Genomic DNA, 19,801 nt, shown 5'->3' with positions numbered 1-19,801 from the left:
CATTGAAACAATTATACATAATTATCAAAATTTCAAGACAGTGGTAAGAGTAGCTAAAGGATTATTTTATACTTTATAAAAGTATAAATTATTTTCATCTTAAAAATAGTATATTTAAAAAACAGTATATTTATGTTCTGCTTCTTTTTTCTTTAAGGGGCAAGATTATGTAGTAAATTTCTCAAATCCTGAAATAGCCAGATTACTGGCGTTGCATATAATTTTATTTACAACATGTTTGGATTGCACCAGACAAGTTAAATAGGTGAGGAAGACTTTCTTCAAGACTATGCCCATCGGGGAAAATAATTAAACTCACCTCCACTGAAATGAGAGATTAAAGAGAGTTTAAGCACTGGTGTTAGCTAATACAAAAGCATGTGAGGTTTCTGGAGAGGGTACTTTAAGATGGAGATTGGTCAATGTGATTAGGCCACATGTGTCTAACTGGTGCCTATCAAAGTTAGGTTTCTACCCTCCCACCTGGACTAGGAGATAGGGTCTCTATATTTCTTGATGATTATATTCCAAAGAGATGGCTTCCAGGTATTTAAGAAAATCAATTCCTAGGTTGTAAAACTGGCACGATGGTAGTGGAAGATTTACATCCTAAAGGGACCGAGAAAGAGTTTTAGATTGTACATTTTCCAAAGGAAGTTTTTTTCTAAGAAAAGGGGCTGAGGACCTTATCATCAGGAAGAAACTGTCAAAAGTTTAGAAAAGTTTAGGGGAACGTTAAGGCCTTCTTGGTCAACACTTTGTATGTAACTATCCCAAAGATGGCTTTTGACTTGAAAATAAGCAGACTTTGCACTGAAGAACTTGACACATCTTTTTTCTCTCTTTTTCTTTTTCCCTTCTCAGCCTTTCCCTTCTCCCAGACCCTCCTTTTTCCTCCTCTTCTTCCTTTTCCTTCCCCACCTCCTCCTCTTCTCCTCTTCTTCTTCCTCCTCCCCTCCCCCCTTCCCCTTCTTTTTTCCTGTCTATAACTGAGAAAAAGATCACAATCTACTACCATTTATAGGAAATTAAAATTAAAATATGTTTAAACAAGGCAGCCTGGGTGGCTAAGCGGTTTAGCGTCGCCTTCAGCCAGGGTGTGATCCTGGAGACCCGGGACCAAGTCCCACCTCGGGCTCCCTGCATGGAGCCTGCTTCTCCCCCTGCCTGTCTCTCTCTGTCTCTCTCTGTGTCTCTCATGAATAAATAAATGCAATATTTTAAAAAATATGTTAAAACAAGAATAAAAAGATAATATTGTTAAAAGCGCTCCAAATTAATAAGCTTTTCACCAAGTTATTTGATCAGCACATTTCAAGCTTTAGTTAATCTACAAATTGCAGAGTAGATTATTCCACACTTTTCTAAGTGTTTCTTCTCCTATTGCCTACTGCAAGGAATGAATTATTTATATTTAGAAAAATAAAAGAAAAATATTGATATAGTTTTGTTATATTTATGTAACTTTGAGTTGATATTCTATACAGATAATTTGTAAGTACAAATGTACTGACATACTCTTTCTCAGAAGTTGCAGGTCATGAACTATGTTTTTCTTTTTTGTAACTCAGTGAATTAAGTCAGTGCCTCAACACAATGGATGCTCCATAAGAACTGGACAAATTTACCAATAAGTGAATAATGTCATGGGTATTTGGTTTGACATTAGTTGTAAGAAGATTAGCATTAACCCTCATAGTATCAATTAAAAGCCTTGTTATTTTTTAAAAAATTATTTATGAGAGAGAGAGAGAGAGAGAGAGAGAGGGAGGGAGGGAGGGAGGGAGGGAGAAGCAGAGACACAGGCAGAGGGAGAAGCAGGCTCCTTGCCAGGAACCGGATGTGGGACTCGATCCCAGGACTCCAGGATCACGCCCTGGGCCAAAGGTAGGCGCCAAACCGCTGAGCCATCCAGGGATCCCCAAAAGCCCTGTTATTTTTATGAAAAATTAAGTTCTTTAATTTAGCAATATATAAAGAATCAAAAGTCCTCTTCAGTGCTAGTTTTGAAAGCCCATTTATGTTAACAAGGACTTGACTTTTAATACTGTAGGAGTCAATTTTATGGGGAAAAATAAGTGTTCATTAGGTTAGTATATTCTTTTATTTCTAAATTACTGCCTTTTTTCTCTAGTACTATTTTGGAATATCATTCAAATTCCTCTTCAAGTTAATGGGTGGCCACTTGCAATAGAAAATCCTTTGGCCACCTCTGGAAGAGCTCTCAGCTTCTTTTTGATAGCATTTTTGAAAAGATTTATTCTTATTATTAGTTACTTTAATACAAAAGTCACCCACTCTTTCTCAACGAACTTTGATAAATATACCACTATGCTGCCCACCACCCTAATACTACTTCTGGTTTATGAGCAGTGAGATGGATGAGGGGGCAGAGGATATTTTCTAAGGGCATTAAGAGGAATCAGGAGATAAGGGTTCAGTGTTCCCAGGTCTTTGCTGGAACTTGGCCTGAGCTAACCTTAGATTGGATAAGACTGTGCTTGTCCCTTCTCTGGTGATGGAAACACTGGCAAAGCTAAACAGACTTGAATCTGAGGCAGCCGTCACTACTGGGGGCCCTGCCCTCGGTTCAGTGATATTACCAACAAGCCAAGAGTTGGGGGGTAAAGGCAGATGAAAATGACTAGATATGGAGCCAGAAAGATAGTCTTTTCAAGGAGAAGATTCTTCTTATCAGATGAAATCTCAAGCAGAATGCCAACATGTAAAACAGAATCTGAGCTACTCTGATCTGATTCAAGTGAGGGGTTCAGAGATCACAGACTATCATCTTCTCTGAGAAATCTTCAGAGAACCACGGTGCTCTAGGAAGCAACTCTAACCCCAGGATATCTGAAATGAAGAGTTTAAAAAGGGCCTAGAGAGGTTAGGTAAGTTTCCCAAGGCCATACAGTAAACCCAGATCCCTTCCATCCCAGGCCAAAAGGTCTTTCTCTCCACTGCCTCCCTCTTTCACAAAGAAACAAACAAAAAATGGGTTATATGGCCATATGCGTACGGCATACATGTTTATCTTATATGCAACATATGATAAGTTATCAAATGTAACAGTCCCTGAGATGTTTATACTAAGGCTATACCACTATTGTGTTTTAGATGCACTTAACTTTTTGATTTCCCAGATTCACAGATGGCGAGGAATTTTGTCTTAGGATGAGTCATACCTTGAGTCTCACCCATATCTGATTTAGATGCTATTTAGATGAGACTTTGGATTTCAGACTTTAGAGTTGATGCTTCAACAAAGCTTGGGGGAAGTAATGAATGAATTGGACTATGGAAAAACATGGATTTGGGGGGCCTTGGGCAAAATATTACAGATAAATATTTACTTTTCTCCTAAATTCATATGTTAAACAATGCCTCTCTATCCCTCTCCATATAATGATATTATGAAATGCGGTCTTTAATAGATACTTAGAGTTAGATGAGGTAATGAGGGTAGAGTCTCAGGATGATAAGTACCTTTATAGAAGTTACCAGAGAAAGAGAGCTTGCTTCCCCTCTCTGCCATATAACAACAAAATAACTTGATAGTCATCAACCCAGAAGAGAATTCTCACTAGATTCTGAGCAGCTGGCACCCTGATCTTGGACTCCCAGTTTCCATAACAATGAAATTTAAATTTCTGTTGTTTAAAGCCACCCAGTTTATGGCAACTTATCACAGCAGTCCCAACTAATACGTTTACATTATCAAATTCCATTTTCACAAGTAATATTATTTATATTTAAAAGATAGGAAAATTTACTTCAAAGATGTCATCTTACCATAACTAGGTTACAAAGCTATATTTTTTAGTTAGGATTTGAACCTAAAGCAGTTTGTTCCAAGACCAAACTATGCCTTGATTTACTCTTCCCATACTCCTTGTTTATTACATTATTGTGTGTGTGGGGGGGGGAGTAAACATGCTTAGATTTCTTCTCAGGTTTTTCATAATTAAAATATAAGTATTGTGTATGCATAGTTATTGAGGTCCTTGTCTCTTCAGAGCACTTGGGGAAGAAAGAAATTACATGAAATGAATCTTTGAATTCTGTCTCCAAGAAATTTATAATACAGTTAGAAAAATAATACAAGAAAACCAAATATACAAGGCTCATAGATTTCTTTTCTGTGAAAGAAACACAGCAGAAGATTTACCATCTCAGTAAATTTTTAAAATATAGAATACAGTATTCTTAACTATAAGCACTCTGTTTTACATTATATTTCTAGGATTTATTCACCTTGTATAACTGAAACTTTGTAGCCATTGGCTACTACCTCCTTGTTTCCATTTCTCCCAGATCCTGGCAATTACCATTCTACTGTCTGTTTCTATGAGTATGATTATTTTATATTCTCATACAAGTGCTATCATGTAGTTTTGTCCTTCTGTGTCTGGTTTATTTCACTGAGCATAATGTCCTCTAGATTCATCTATGTTGCTACAAATGCTAGGATTTTTTCCCTTTAAATGCTGGATACTGTTTCCTCATATATATATATATATATATATATATATATATATATATATGTATTTCATATTTTCTTTATCCATTCATTTGTTGATGGACATATTGGTTATTTCTGTGTCTTGGCTACAGTGAATGTAAGAGTGTGGATATCTCTTTAAAATCCTGATTTGATGGGACGCCTGGGTGGCTCAGTGGTTGTGTCTGCCTTCGGCTCAGGATGTGTTCCTGGAGTCCTGAGAATGAGTCCCACATCAGACTCCCTGCATGGAGCCTGCTTCTCTCTATGCTTGTGTCTCTGCCTCTCTCTCTCTCTCTCTCTCTCTGTCTCTCATGAATAAATAAATAAAATCTTAAAAAAATAAAATCTTGATTTGAATCCCTTTGGATATAGACCCAGGATTAAGATTTCTGGACTATGTGATGGTTATATTTTTAGTTTCTTGAGGAACTTGCACATTAGTTTCCATAGTGGCTGCACAAATGCATATTTCCATTGATGTGTTCAAGGGCTCCCTTTTCTCTATATCCTGGCTAACTCTGCTTATTGGATTTCAGGATAATAGCCATCCTAGCAGGTGTGAGGTGTTATTTCATTGTGGTTTTGATTTGCATTTTCTGGTATTTAGTGACGTTCATGTATCTTCATATGCTTGTTGGCCATTTGTATGTCTTCTTTGGAGATGTGTCTATTCTAGCCTTTTGCCCATTTTTAAGTTGGGATATTGTTTTTAAGTTTTAAATTTTATTATTATTATTACTACTATTGAGTTGTTTGAGTTTCTTACATATTTTGGGTATTCACCCCCTATCAGATATATATTTTGCAAATACTCTCTCCCATTCCATGGTTTGCTTTTTAATTTTGTCATGTACTTATTTTACTGTGCAGAAGCTCTTTAGTTTGTTGTAAGTCCCACTTGATTATCTTTGCTTTTGTTGTTTGTGCTTTTGGTGTCATATCTGAAAAAATATTCATAAGACTGATGTCAGTGAGCTTTTATTATATGTTTTCTTGTAGGAGTTTTATGGTTTCAAGTCTGATATTTAAGTCCTTAATCCTTCTTCAGTTAATTTTGTGAGTGGTTTTCAGATAGGGGTCCAATTTAAAGGGAAAAACAGATGGGGGTCCAATTTAATTCTTGTGCTTAATTTAGATTCCTCATATAATATCATTCGTTTCATTCATTAAGGGATGATAAAGATAGTGGAAAAGTATAATAGGAAACAATCTCAAAAAATCTCAGCAAAATACATTTTTAATTAAAATAAAGAATGTATCAAATTTACAGGGAGAAATCAAGTAAGTAATACCATAATGAAGTGATAAAGTAACATAACTAATAATGGCACATCTTTTTTTAAAAAAAAGATTTTATTTATTTATTTGTGAGAGATACAGAGAGAGAGAGGCAGTGACATAGGCAGAGCAGAAGCAGGCCCCCTGAAAGGAGCCCGATGCGAGACTCGATCCCAGGACCCCGGGATCACGTGGTAAGTGAAAGGCAGACACTTAACCACTGAGCCACCCAGGTGTCCCAACAATGGTATATGTTGATAGCATGTGCCTCCTGATATGGTGCATTGAAAATACAAAGTCACTGTTGTGGCATTGTAGTCAAATTTGTGTAACCTGGATTTAATCACAAGAAAATATCACACAAATCCAAATTCAACAAAATAACTGCCTGATATTTTTCAAAAAAGTAAAAGTCATAAAAGACAAAGACAGACTAAGAAATTGTTTCAGAATAAAGGAAACCAAAACAATATGACAACTAAGTTTGATGCTAGACGAGAAAGGTAACATTAGTAGAGTAGTTGTTAAAAGGTGAATACATCCTCTAGATTTGATATACTATTGTGTCAGTGTTTTTTTTAAGTTTCATATTCGTACTGATGTTTTGTAATTAACTTTTGAAAAAATAGAGTAGAAAAGTACACTGGAATTCTTTGAATTGATATTTCAGCATTCTCAATTCATCTGAAAATTTTTCAAAGATGCATCAACTCTAATCATCAGGGAAATGCCATTTAAAGCCACAATAAGGGGCTGCCCGGGTGGCTCAGCCGTTTAGCACCACCTTCAGCCCAGGGTGTGATCCTGGAAACCCGGGATCGAGTCCCACGTCAGGCTCCCTTCATGGAGCCTGCTTCTCCCTCTGCCTGTGTCTCTGACTCTCTCTCTCTCTCTATCTCTCGTGAGTAAATTAATAAAATCTTAAAAAAAATAAAGCCACAAAAAAAATCACCTTACAGCTGTCAGAATGACTAAAACTAAAAATGCAAGAAATAACAAGGGTTCACTAGGATATGGAAAAAAGGAACCTCATGCACTGTTGGTGGGAAAGCAAAACTGGTGCAGCCACTGTGGAACACAATATAGAGTCTCCTCAAAAAATGAAAAATAGAATTACCATATGATCCATTAATTCCAGTATGGATATTTACTCAAAGATAACTAAAATGTTAATCCAAAAAAGGTTGGACCTAGAGGATATTATGCTAAGTGAAGTAAGTCAGTTAGAGAAACACAAATACTATATGGTTACATTCATACATGGAATTAAGAAAAAAATTAACAAACAATGAAAACAGTAGACAAACAAAAATACAGACTCTTAAATATAGAAAAAAAACCTGTATTTGCCAGAGGGGAGATGGGTGAAATAGATAACAGGGATTAAGAATACATTTATATTGATGAACACTGAGAAATGTAAAGACTTATTGAATCATTATATTGTACACCTGAAACTTACATAACTGTATGTTAATTATATTTCAATAAAGAAGAAAATATAATCACTGAAAAAGTTAAGAAAAAATAAGCCTAATATAATACAGGCTGAGTTGTAATGTATATGTTTTCTATACAGAAGAGAAAATAAATATACAGAAGTCATTTTGAAAAGTTTTAAAAAATGTGAGAGGATTTATGAGGGACCTTGAATAGAGAAAATATGGGAGTTGTTTCTTTTTATAAAAGGAAATATGTAAGTGGAAGCAAGACTATGTACAGAATATTTGTTTTGGTGAGGCTACAAATGTCATTAAAAGAGTAAATTATATTTTATGATGATAAATAAAGATAGCAGCAACCAAGTGACCACCTTAAACATTTTTAAATATAATTAGATAAATTGCTTCTAATACTTGGTATGGTAGAAAGTGAATGTAAGTGAATATATAACACTTTGTTATAAAATATGTTTTCATAAATGATTAATATTTCTCATACTCAAAAAATAAATAACTAAAATCCACAAGGAAGAGGTGACAAACATAGAAAACAAATAGAAAAAAATGAACCTACTACAAATGAATAATATAACTGCACTGAGGAAAGGAGGTGGAGGAGAATATGTAAGTTTGATCTTGTTTTAATTTTAGTTATGAAAGATACATATAACACTAATTTCTCTGACAGACCTAGTTAGAGATATAGTATCAGGAATAACATTCACCTTACAAGTATGTGCAGTGAAGATGAACATAATCTTGAATTGGTGGTTTGAAGAATCTGTGTTCCTTGTTTGCCTTACAGTACATGATCCTGGCAAATTTTTTGATGGGTGTGAATACTGGTTTTCTCTTTTCTAAAATGTGATGAAGTAATAATAACCTTGGATTTGGGAATATCACCATCTCAATATACACTTTACATGTTTCTTATATAGCATTGTAAACTTAGATTTTTTTGCTGTCGTTTTGAGTCCTTGTGACTTTGAAAATGAGGATGATTATTATGAATCAGATGGAGATTTTTATTTTTTAGACTCAACAGAGCAAGTGTGAGACTGTATTTTAATGTACAGAGCTTTAGCGGGACCTGGGTGGCTCAGTCAGTTGAGCGACTGACTCTTCATGTTGGCTCAGGTCATGATCTCAGAGTTGTGAAATAAAGCTGTGAGTCAAGCACGGTGTTTAGCAGGAATCTGCTTGGGATTCTCTCTCCCAGTCTCTCTCTCTCTGGCCCTCCCCCCACCCCCACCCTTTGCTCATGTATTGCACATGCACTCTCTCTCTCTCTCAAATAAATAAAGGAATATTTTTAATAAATGGATGGAGCTTTACACAAACAAACTTTATGTCAGTTGTTTTTTAAGAATAAGCTTTCTGATTCTTAAATCAGGAAGCATTTTATATATATATATATATATATATATACATACATATATATATATACACACACACATATATGTATATTTTTGTGATATTATTAAAATTTCCCAAGTTTGAATTTTATTAGAAAGAAGCCTTCTGGTTCAATCTTTCATCTTGGATAAATGGAACAACAAGTGCTATGTACAGAATATAAAGCAGTGATAAGTAAAAATAAAGTTCCTCCTAAAAATCAGTCCACCAAGTAGCATAGTGGAAAAAAATAAGATTCTCCAGGGCCTCGGAGAATACAAAGTAGCACCTTTGGTGATCCAAGAAACTGTGTGGCCTCAACAGAGCCCAACTGCCTTTCATGATGGCCAGAAGATCTTGATGCCCCAGGCAGCATATTATATATAATATATATATGCACTCCAGTTTTGGTCATAGTGCCTAGAGCATGATATGTATTCAGGTAATCACTGACTTCTATGAGGTATATATTAGAACGTGGTTTTATGTATTTCAAAGTGTAGAAATCATGTGGTGCACACACTTTTTAGCTTTAGCGAATGAATTGCACATTGAAATTATTATTATTACTTTGCAGTGTTTTGTTACTCAGAAAACTCTTAATGATTTTGCTTATAGCAGCAAGTCTCTGTGTACATACATCAGTAAATGTTGGCACATCAGAACACTAAAGTGAAATGACATTACTTAACATATTCTATTATACACTAGTGGATATAGGGTTTGTTGTGCCATTATCCTACTTTTAATTGTCAGTCACTCAAGTCTTGAAATTGAGACTATGTGGGTGAGAATTTATAAGCAGAAGTTAAATGAATATTCTTATAACTTAAATTTAACATACATAAGCACCTGATTATTAAGCTTACATATAAATGTCTCTTTTTAGCAGCAATTCTCAGGGAAAATAGCATTTGTAACACATCTAAGCTACAAATCACTTTAGTTTTAGAAAAAATAATAATATTTGTATGGATAATTTATTTTTACTTATAAAATAATTGCATACACTGTGGCTATATATGATCCTCTAGAGATAAAATACAGTTTTCCTTTCAGTGTTGTTTTTTTATTTGAGTGTGATTTGATACATGATAGACTTTTGTTTTAGGCTGGCTCATACTGAGTAAAACTATATATGAATTATTCAACTACATATTTTTCAACATTCTTCTTGTTCCACAATATAAGGAACAAATTTACTTCCTGCAACAAATAATAACTAGGCTTAATATGCTTTCCTAGAAGAGTTTAGATATAGTTCTAACAAGTAAGCTTTTAACTTCTCTTTGAATAATCAAATGTTGCAGCTAGAAATCATGTCTCTGGAATGAAAATAATAATAGTATTTAATATAATTGAGATTATTTGCTAATTTTATGTTTTTCGTTTTCCCCGACCTAGTAACATCTGTGAAAAAGTGAAATGGCAGCTGTCAGGTATCTGTGATGCATGGATTCATCAAATAACTAAATATGTCTTAAAATAAACATGGAATTAGAGGTCCCACAAACTCAGGTTGAGAATGGAAGAGGGGATACCAGAGTGAAAAAGAGAAGATGGACAAAGAAAGATTGTGGAGAGAAATCTGCTAGAAAACAAATGAAAAGGTCCCATTCTGGAGAGGCAATGCTAGAAACAGACTCTTAACTATAAAGAACAACCTGAGGGTTGCCAGGGCGATGGGGGAAATAGGTGATGGGGATTAAGGAGGGTACTTGTCGCAATGAGTACTGTGTATTGTATGGAAGTGTAGAATCACTATATTGTACACCTGAAACTAATATTACACTGCATGTTAACTGGAATTTAAAAACAAATTGAAAAAGAAAGAAAAGGAAAAAAAAACATGGAATTATTTGATCTGATAGTTGCTTTCATGTGTTCTTTGCAATTATTGGTAAGTAAATTGCTATTAAGGAATTGAGCATTAACAATGTATCCAAATTATATATACAACCTTAGAATTTTCTGGATATTTGGATATAGTTCTGATTATTTATTTTAAATAATATAATTATAGTATCTCAAGATATACAAAGTGAGCAAAATAACTGTCCCTAGGATTTCAAATAAAAATCTTGGCTAGCATCAAAGCCTTCAAACTATTCCAGAAAGTCTGCACATTCTGCTGTTCTGACTTCATTAGTAATATACATTTATAAGACTTGTCAATTGATAATATATCTGATTTCCAATACTGTGAATCATTTTCAGATGAAATAAAAGTAATGTGAACTTTAGTGTATAATTGATTTAGAAAATCTGCATTCTAGTTTTACAGGAAATGAGCAACTTTGCTTTCACGTTTTAAGTAAAATTCATACATGCACATTATTAAACTAACCAAATGATGATTCTGAAAACAGAAAATAATAAGTCAGAATAAGATGCAAAAAAGAGAAAAGTATATTAGGCCACCTGGGTGGCTCAGTTAAGCATCTAACTCTTGATTTTGGCTCAGGTCATGATCACAGGGTTGTGAGATGGAGCCCCATGTCAAGATCTAGGCTCCACATGGAGTCTGCTTGTCCCGCTCCTCATCCCGCTTGCATGCCTGTCCCATCTCTAAAATAAATAAAATCTTAAAAAAAGGGAGAAAGAAAAGCATAAACCAGTTTTACTTGTAAGAGTTTATTAAAAGTCTTAAATTATTATTAACTATTTGAAAGCAATAGCATATTAAAATCATAACACTTGGGGATCCCTGGGTGGCACAGCGGTTTGGCGCCTGCCTTTGGCCCAGGGCGCGATCCTGGAAGACCCGGGATCGAGTCCCACGTCGGGCTCCCGGTGCATGGAGCCTGCTTCTCCCTCTGCCTGTGTCTCTGCCTCTCTCTCTCTCTGTGAGACTATCATGAATAAATAAAAAAAATTTAAAAAAAATAAAAATAAAAATAAAAAAATAAAAATAAAAATAAAAATAAAATCATAACACCATAATTATATTACTGGGAATGTAGACTAAGATGTTAGAAAAAGGAGCTTCTAAAAAAAAGTGGGTCAGCAATGACAGATATTATTTATCTCTCATATAATAGTAAAAAATAAGCATCTAGCTGATGAAATAGTTCTGCCATCCTTAACATGTGGATTCCAAGGATATCCCAATCATAAAAATAAAAAATAAAAAATCTAGAATAAAGGAAATGACCCAGAAGTTTGTCACATCACTTCTACTGACATATTTTGTCTTAAGCCATATGGGCAAAATGAGCTGCAAGGGAAATTAGGAAATGCTTTCATCATCTGAGGAACCATAATCTTTCCAGAGAGAGAAAGAGGAGAATGGACACAGGAACATAGGTAATAATCACTGCTATGGTGACCTCTGCTATTGTTCACTTGAGAGCACCCATGGTATTATTCTTCCCGCAAAAAGAATATGCATTTATTTTTCAAGGAAGAAAATTAACAGTGCTATCAGTTATCACATCTGGCTGACTGTAAAGGAACTGTAAAGGAGTTGATGCAAAGTCCTTTCTCTTATGTCTTGTCATGGTTCAGTACACCCTGGTGTTGTATTAACTGAAAGAAAAGTTATTCTCCTTTCCCTACTCCCACCAAGCACCTATTACATAATGTGGGATTGAAAGAAGAAAATTATATTTACTCTATGCAGAGCATAAACAATGAAACTCATATTAATCAGTTGTCTTTATCTACCACAGGGAAAGGTTTACAAAGTCTTCTTGCCCTGGTAATGGGATAAATTCCTTGTTTAGCCTGTTTGACAGCCCAGTATTCAGCTCTATTCGAGTCGTTTCTTTCTCACTGTTTTTCATGGCCCCAGCATTAATATTGTGTCCTTTTGTCCCTTGGTATTGTCATTCACAGACTAAACTACAGAGCTTTCTTTTTATTTATTTATTTTTTTAAATTGAAATTCAATTAGCCAACATATAGTACATCATTTGTTTCAGATGTAGTGTTCAATAATTTATCAGTTACATATAACACCCAGTGCTCATCACATCATCTGCCCTCCTTAATGCCCATCACCTCGTTACCTCATCCCCCACCAACCTCCCCTCTAGCAAGCCTTAGTTTGTTTCCCAGAGCTAAGAGCCTCTCATAGTTTGTCTCCATCTTTGATTTCTTCCTATTCAGTTTTCCCTCCCTTCCCCTAAGATCCTCTGTGCTTTTTCTTATATTTCCCATATGAGTAAAACCGTATGATAATTGACTTTCTCTGATTGACTTATTTCACTCAGCATAATACCCTCCAGTTCTATCCATGTCGATGTAAATGGTAAGTGTTCATCCTTTCTAATGGCTAAGTAATATTCCATTGTATGTATATACCACATCTTCTTTATCCATTCATTTGTCAATGGACATCTTGTCTCTTTCCACAGTTTGGCTATTGTGGACATTCCTGCTATGAACATAGGGGTGCAGGTACCCCTTCATATCACTACATTTGTATATTTGGGTTAAATAGTAGTAGTGCAAAAAAATAAAAAAAATAAAAAAAAAAAAAAAATAGTAGTAGTGCAAATGCTAGAGTAGCTCTATTTTCAACTTCTTGAGGAACCTCCATACTGTTTTCCAGCGTGGCTGTATCAACTTGCATTCCCATCAACAGTTTTAGAGGGTTCTCCTTTTTTTGCATCCTCTCCAACATTTGTTGTTTCCTGATTTGTTAATTTTAGCCACTCTGACTGGTGTGAGGTGATATCTCGTTGTGGTTTTAATTTGTATTTCCCCAATGCCAAGTGATGTTGAGCATATTTTTGTGTGTCTGTTGGTCATTTGTATGCCTTCTTTGCAGAAATGTCTGTTCATGTTGTCTGCTCATTTTTTGAACGTATTTTTTGGTTTTTGGGTTTTGAGTTTGAGAAGTTCTTTATAGATCTTGGATACTAGCCCTTTAACTGATATATCATTTGCAAACATCTTCTACCATTCCATAGGTTACCTTTTAGTTTTGTTGACTGTTTCCTTGGCTGTGCAGCCAAAGAAACAGCCAACTTTTAACTTGATGAAATCCCAATAGTTCATTTTGTTCCCTTGCCTTTAGAGACATGTCTAGAAAGAAGTTGTGATGGCTGAGGTTGAAGAGGTTTCTGCCTGTGTTCTCCTCTAGGATTTTGATGGATTCCTGTCTCACATTTAGGTCTTTCATCCATTTTGAGTTTATCTTTCTGTATGGTATAAGAGAATGATTAGGTTTCATTTTTCTGCATGAGGCTGTCTAATTTTCCCAGCACCATTTATTGAAGAGGCCATCCTTTTTCCACTGGAAAAACTACAGAGCTTTCAGAGGCAGCTTCCTAATGGGAGAAGTTTGGTGATGTGAAAATTGCTTTGGAAATTGAATTTATGTAGGCCAAACTTGTGATTTCTTTGAAACAAAATTCTCTGTAAAAACCTACAAGATTCAGAAACTATCAATAAATTCTATATGAAAGTAATGTATGTAATGTTTTATTTCCCAGTAGTTGTTTATAAAGTTGTCAAATAATGTGGTAGCTTTAAAGCATGTCCCTATGTCTCTTGGAGAAATGGGGAAAAGTTAGTTATATTTTCATAAGGCTTTAAAAATGCTATGTAAAATACTTAGTTTTCATGAAGGAAGTAAATATTTCTTTTCCTTGAGCTCATATGTAGAAAGTCTCAGAATACTCACAATAAATAAATTTAAGATGACTGGGATTGAAAAAGAGAATAGGAAGTAAGCTAATTAGTGATACAAGAATTAGATGGCTTAGTATTAGGATGATGATATACAACCTTTTTATAAGAGAATTAAAGCCAGGTCAGAAAAGAGATGAAAAATTCGCTAGGATTTCCACAATTCATAAAAAGCTCTCCTAATTCTTAGTAGAATTACTCTGCAATTCTATAACCATTCTATAAATTTTAATAAACCAAACGTATTTCTTATATTGTCCAAAAATCATCAAATTTTATTGAGCTGATATGTACTAAAAGTTGATGAATATTGCATTGTTTTATGTGACGGTATTTTCAGTTTTTATTGCCATTCCTAAAATTGTATTTAAAGGAAATTATGTTCATATTTCTATATAGACAGAAATTGTGAAATAGTACATGAGCACACTGATTTGAGCAACCTTGAATTGGGTTCTATGAAAAGTGAAGCAGTAAAGTGTATTGAATACATTTTTTATTCACTCTATTGAAATGAATCTCTCACAAGTATATTGCATTTAAGTCTCTGCAGTAGGAAAAGTAACCTGAAATACAGCATTCAAGTAGGTATAGATAAGCTCCATTTTGTAAAACTTCTATTTCAGGATCAGTTAAAAACAGTAGAAATTGTTATGGATTTTACTAATGCTAGCACAAACCACTAATGAGAAGCCAGTCAGTAGAATTGTTTGGAAAGAAGAGAACTATAAATCACAAATTAATCTTATCAGAAATTTTAAGATAAAGAAATGAGGGAAAGAGCAATGTTACCTTCCAGTACAATTGCACATAAATTGGTTGCATTCATTAACACAAAAGAAAATGATTTGTAATGGTTGTATATTATTTCTTTATATTTAATGATTGAGGTTCTGTTCCATGACCTGGTGGGGGTTTTCTTACAAATATTTCAGACAACATTGTTGTGTTACTTTATACAGTATTCCTAAATTTCTTTGGTAAGTTTTAAAACATAGATGGATTTTGAAATACTTTAAGAAAACAACTAGATAATATGTAAATAACAAGCATGAGACATAAATCTGATGTTAGCTTTTAAAAAAATACTTTATTTATTCATGAGAGACAGAGAGAGACAGAGAGAGAGAGAGAGAGAGAGAGGCAGAGGGAGAAGCAGGCTCCATGCAGGGAGCCCGACGTGGGACTCGATCCCAGGTCTCCAGGATCAGGCCCTGGGCTGAAGGCGGCGCTAAACCGCTGAGCCACAGGGGCTGCCCTGATGTGAGCCTTTTAATTGTAATTTTCTTTTAGATTTTGTTCAATGATGGACAAAATTCTACTCATAAGGTTGAAATAGTTGCAAGTAACATTGTCAGTCTAGTAAATATTTCAGCTATAATAGTAGCAATAATACATTCAACACCAAGGAAATGTTCTTCCTTAGAAATTTAACTTTCCAGCCATATTTTAAGGGTGTAGCTAAAAAACATATACGGTATATATCTCCCAAATATATTTAATGATTTCATATGTAATAATTCTCTAAGAGGAGAATGGAGAAGAATGAAGGCTGTCCTTTGTTACAATAATATAGGTGATTGTCACAGTGCAATGGTGGCATCTATTGGCATGTGGTATATATGACATGAAATTGCCTGGATTTTTTCCAAGTCTTGCTTTCCTAGAGCATTTCATGTCTAAATGCTGAGAAGATTTGTTTCAATTAGCAGTTTCAGTTTGTGATGAATGAATTTAAAGCCAATGCTAAAAACAATCAAGAAGATTTTTATTTTTTACCATTGGTCATAAAGAAGAATTGGAAGAAAAAACAAAGTCAATATTTATTTCATGACAGTTCCTTATTTGTCACTGTGCTCCAAGCTTATTCAGACATGGCATACTAAAGTGTATCGAATGAAGATCAGAAAGTCTACTATAGATGATAATGGATAGATAGGTAGATAGACAAGTATGTAGAAACAGATACACCAGATAGATATAACAAGCATTGAGCTATACAATGGAAAGTAAAAAGGAGATTATGGTCGTAGGAACTTTATAACTTAGTGATAAAGGCGTATTAAATAGAGGATCATAGAAATATGTGGTTACTCAGAATGACAATAAGTTAAGAAAAATAATTCTGTGAAAAAAAATAATTCAAGAAAGTAGTGTCAGGATAGTGCAGATGTACTAGAGATTACAAGATTCTATAAGCATTATTCCAAATCAAAGTAACTTTTTTCTGTTCCTTTTATTTTATAACAGAAATGGTTAATTGATTCATATTTTTCCACCTAGCAATTTAATTCAATAAATTACTGAATTTTGCAGTAAGTGCACTTAATTACAGCAGAGATGCCTTATTGTGGTTACTTTGGTGTACTGAGAGCCACATGGAATGGCTACATTAAGGGTGCTTGTATCTCTGCATTCAACACTCCAAAGCTGAGTCACTTTAGGACAATGTCCCATTCTAAGAACTCTTGCCCTAAATGGACTCTGTTTCTTCTGAAGTACCTTTATTAACTCTTCATTTTTCCTTTTTTTTTTTTTAATCCAGAATCCAAAAGGCAATCTCTTACTCCAGGAACACAGAGAGCCCTCTATATGCCCTGACAAAACATGTCTCTTGAGGTATGTAAAAACAGAGTACTGTGTTACAGTTATGGTTGGTTGTGGGCATGTGTATTAATCTTTTTTTTTAAATCTGTGTCTTATCATATTTTAACATTAAAATAAAAACAAAATAAAATCACCTTTCACTTTAGGGAAAGACTGTTCCTCGCTGGCTACCCAATTAGCCAACTCTTAAACATAGCAAGGAACTCACAAAACATGTCTGATATGCAGACTAACCAAAAAAGAGCCATATTTCTCTCTGGCCTGTGTACCCCAGGATACAATATTCATCTGTTTAATCACCCCAGGGCCACATACTAATAAACTTAGGGACCTAGAGCATAGAGCCTGCTGAAATTATTCAAACAAACCAATCCGAAACTGTTTACCCTGCCCTGTCTTACCTTTCCTGTGTAAACTAATAAAGGCTCTGGCTTAAACCTATTGCTCCACTGTTTCTGCTTCCTGACCCAAACCTAGGGTTCCTCCTGAGACTCTACAGGGTGAGCTGTGCCTCTGGTTTCTAGGGGAACTGTAATTAACATTGACATTTTCTTTCAGTGCATTAACCTCTTTATGTTATTATTCCATAACCCTCTAAATTAAGAACCAGACACAAAAGAGCAAATTTTAGAGAAAAGGATATAGAGAAAATCAGTTATTTGGCCCTTATATTGCATTAAATGAACTTAATGAAATATGTCCTTGTATCAAACAAACAAACAAACAAACAAACAAAAAAAGAACTTTGACTTTTGCCAGAGAGCTCCTTTTCTCACAAACAGAAAGCTTTGGACTATTATTTGTATAAAAAATAAATTTACTTATTTGTACAAATACTGCAAATAATTCTGCCAGTTTGGAGACATTGAAGTGTGGAGCCTGGATCATTCTTCCTGGCTATCAACAATCGTCAAGTTCCATACACAATTGTTCAATTCTCCTCCAATCTGAGTAAACACTACTCATTTCATTGCTAATAGAGCACAATGGTGATACAGCTGATAGACCACAATGTATAAAAAGAAAGCTTTATGCTGTCATATGATAGATGAAAAAGATTTGTATTGCATCATTGTTAAAATTTGCTCTAAAAGTAAGAAGGTGTAAAATTTTGAGTAGGTATTAAGTAACTCAAAGGTTTTTTGACAAAAAAAAAAGGTTTTTTGACAATCTTGATAAAAAATATGGAAGTTCCATGATAACACAAAGTATGCATAAACAACTGAGAATCTAGTTGACTGATTTCACCCAACTACTTCAAGATCTGGAGACCTACTATTGTACCTAGTTACTTTAAAAATGGTGTTTTTTTTTAATTCTGTTATTTTCTCTATGAAGCTAAAAGTTCTTGGATACAGAGTCATACTGGACTGCTGAAGTTATTCAAACAAACCAATCCTAAACTGTTTACCCTGCCCTGTCCTGATAATAAATAGTTTATCATTGGTGACCTAAAGAATGATCTGGGGAATGCTGGAGGCAAAGGCCAGACTGGAGCAGAATCAGAGAGAGTGGGAAGAAGTAAGTAGGAAACAAAGGTAGAGAATATGGACAACTTTTTGGAAAGGTTTTACTCTACGGTGGAGGTAAAGAGAATTAAGAAGACATTTGTGTTTATTTTTAGATATTTGTAAAAATCAGTGAAGACCTAAGCAGGGTCTGTATCCCTATGTAGGAATGTCCAAAGTCATGATCAGCATGTACATGCACACATGTACACACACACACACACACACACACACACACACACACACAGGAATAGAAGTATCATTATCTTGTTTTTGCAGAAAGAAACCAACACATAGACAAGTAAGTGATTTGCCAAAGATTACAAAGATACATAATTGAAGAATGAAAGTCCAAATAGTACATTCTTGTTACCAAAATGAGTACCCTTTCTGTTGTACAAAACTCTTTCTGCTTTGGGATTTAGAGGAGAAAAACCTCAGACCAGGTTGAAACATATTATGTATAACGAATGGCTTGAGACAGATCTGTAAAGAGGATGAGGGAGATTTTTTGAAGCTTTTGTGAGCCTTGAAAGTGGCTTAAAAGTGACAGTGATACCTAAGAAAGATTTGCACATGTGAAAGAGATATTGATAGTGAAATGGCCTGGGGACTATTCCAGTAGACCATAAAATAAAGGCATAAAGATCATACTCGTTGTATAATCACAGGCATAGAGAAGAGGGAATGAATTCCAGAAAATGAATCATCTTCCCAGAGACATGAGGGCTTGGGGGCAGAAAAAAAGTCTAATATTCAGTTCCAAAATATGAAACTTGGGGACTTAGCAAATATATTATCAGGAGCAAAAACAGAGTTGGTTTGGGTCAAAAGAAAAAAAAAGTGGGATTTTCTTTTTATCAATAGTGGGATTTTCTTAAATATAGTTTCATATGGACAACTATTGGACATAACATGGACAACTATTTTTAAAACATGGGAATGGAACTCAGGCGAGGGATCCTCCTAATGGTAAATTCAGCTTTAGATGTCATCTGCATAGAATTGATATCCATTAGTTAATCCAGAAATATTTCATCACCTACTCTCCTCTGAGGCCCAAGTTAGGTGTTGCAAGTGTAGGATTGAAAGAGAGACCTAATCTGCTCTCAGGAATTTTGCTGCAAAATTAAAAAAATATAAATACATAAACAATTAAAATACATTGTGGTAATTGCTAAGACAGGTAGATATTGTATTACCATATGTGAGAGATCCTCATCTAGATTTGGAGATGGATGCCAGGGAAAGCTTTCAGAGTGTATAGAATTTTCATGAGAGAAATAAAAATGTGCATCTGAAAATAATGGAAAGAGAATGATAGAAGGGAGGCAAGCCAATATATAGACTTTTTTTTGGGGGGGGGGGCAGTAAGCACTGTGAAATAGTGATTTAAGAGATGTTTGACAATTACTACCCAAAGCTTTTAA

General features: G+C 34.6%; 1 long non-coding RNA gene across 3 annotated transcripts in view; it reads left to right on the top strand.

Moving 5' to 3' along the window:
• Positions 1-19,801, top strand: part of LOC111098526 — a 111,104-nt gene that overhangs the window by 36,843 nt on the left and 54,460 nt on the right. For all 3 annotated transcript variants that reach the window (XR_005368549.1, XR_005368548.1, XR_005368550.1), the window contains 2 exons: positions 10,024-10,058; positions 16,802-16,875. This is a non-coding gene — a long non-coding RNA (uncharacterized LOC111098526). The remainder of the gene's footprint in view (positions 1-10,023; positions 10,059-16,801; positions 16,876-19,801) is intronic.

Source organism: Canis lupus, chromosome 13 (genome assembly GCF_011100685.1).
Source record: "Canis lupus familiaris isolate Mischka breed German Shepherd chromosome 13, alternate assembly UU_Cfam_GSD_1.0, whole genome shotgun sequence".
Classification (NCBI taxonomy): domain Eukaryota; kingdom Metazoa; phylum Chordata; class Mammalia; order Carnivora; family Canidae; genus Canis; species Canis lupus.
Note: the sequence above shows the minus strand (reverse complement) of the source record. Positions and strands in the feature narration are given on the sequence as shown.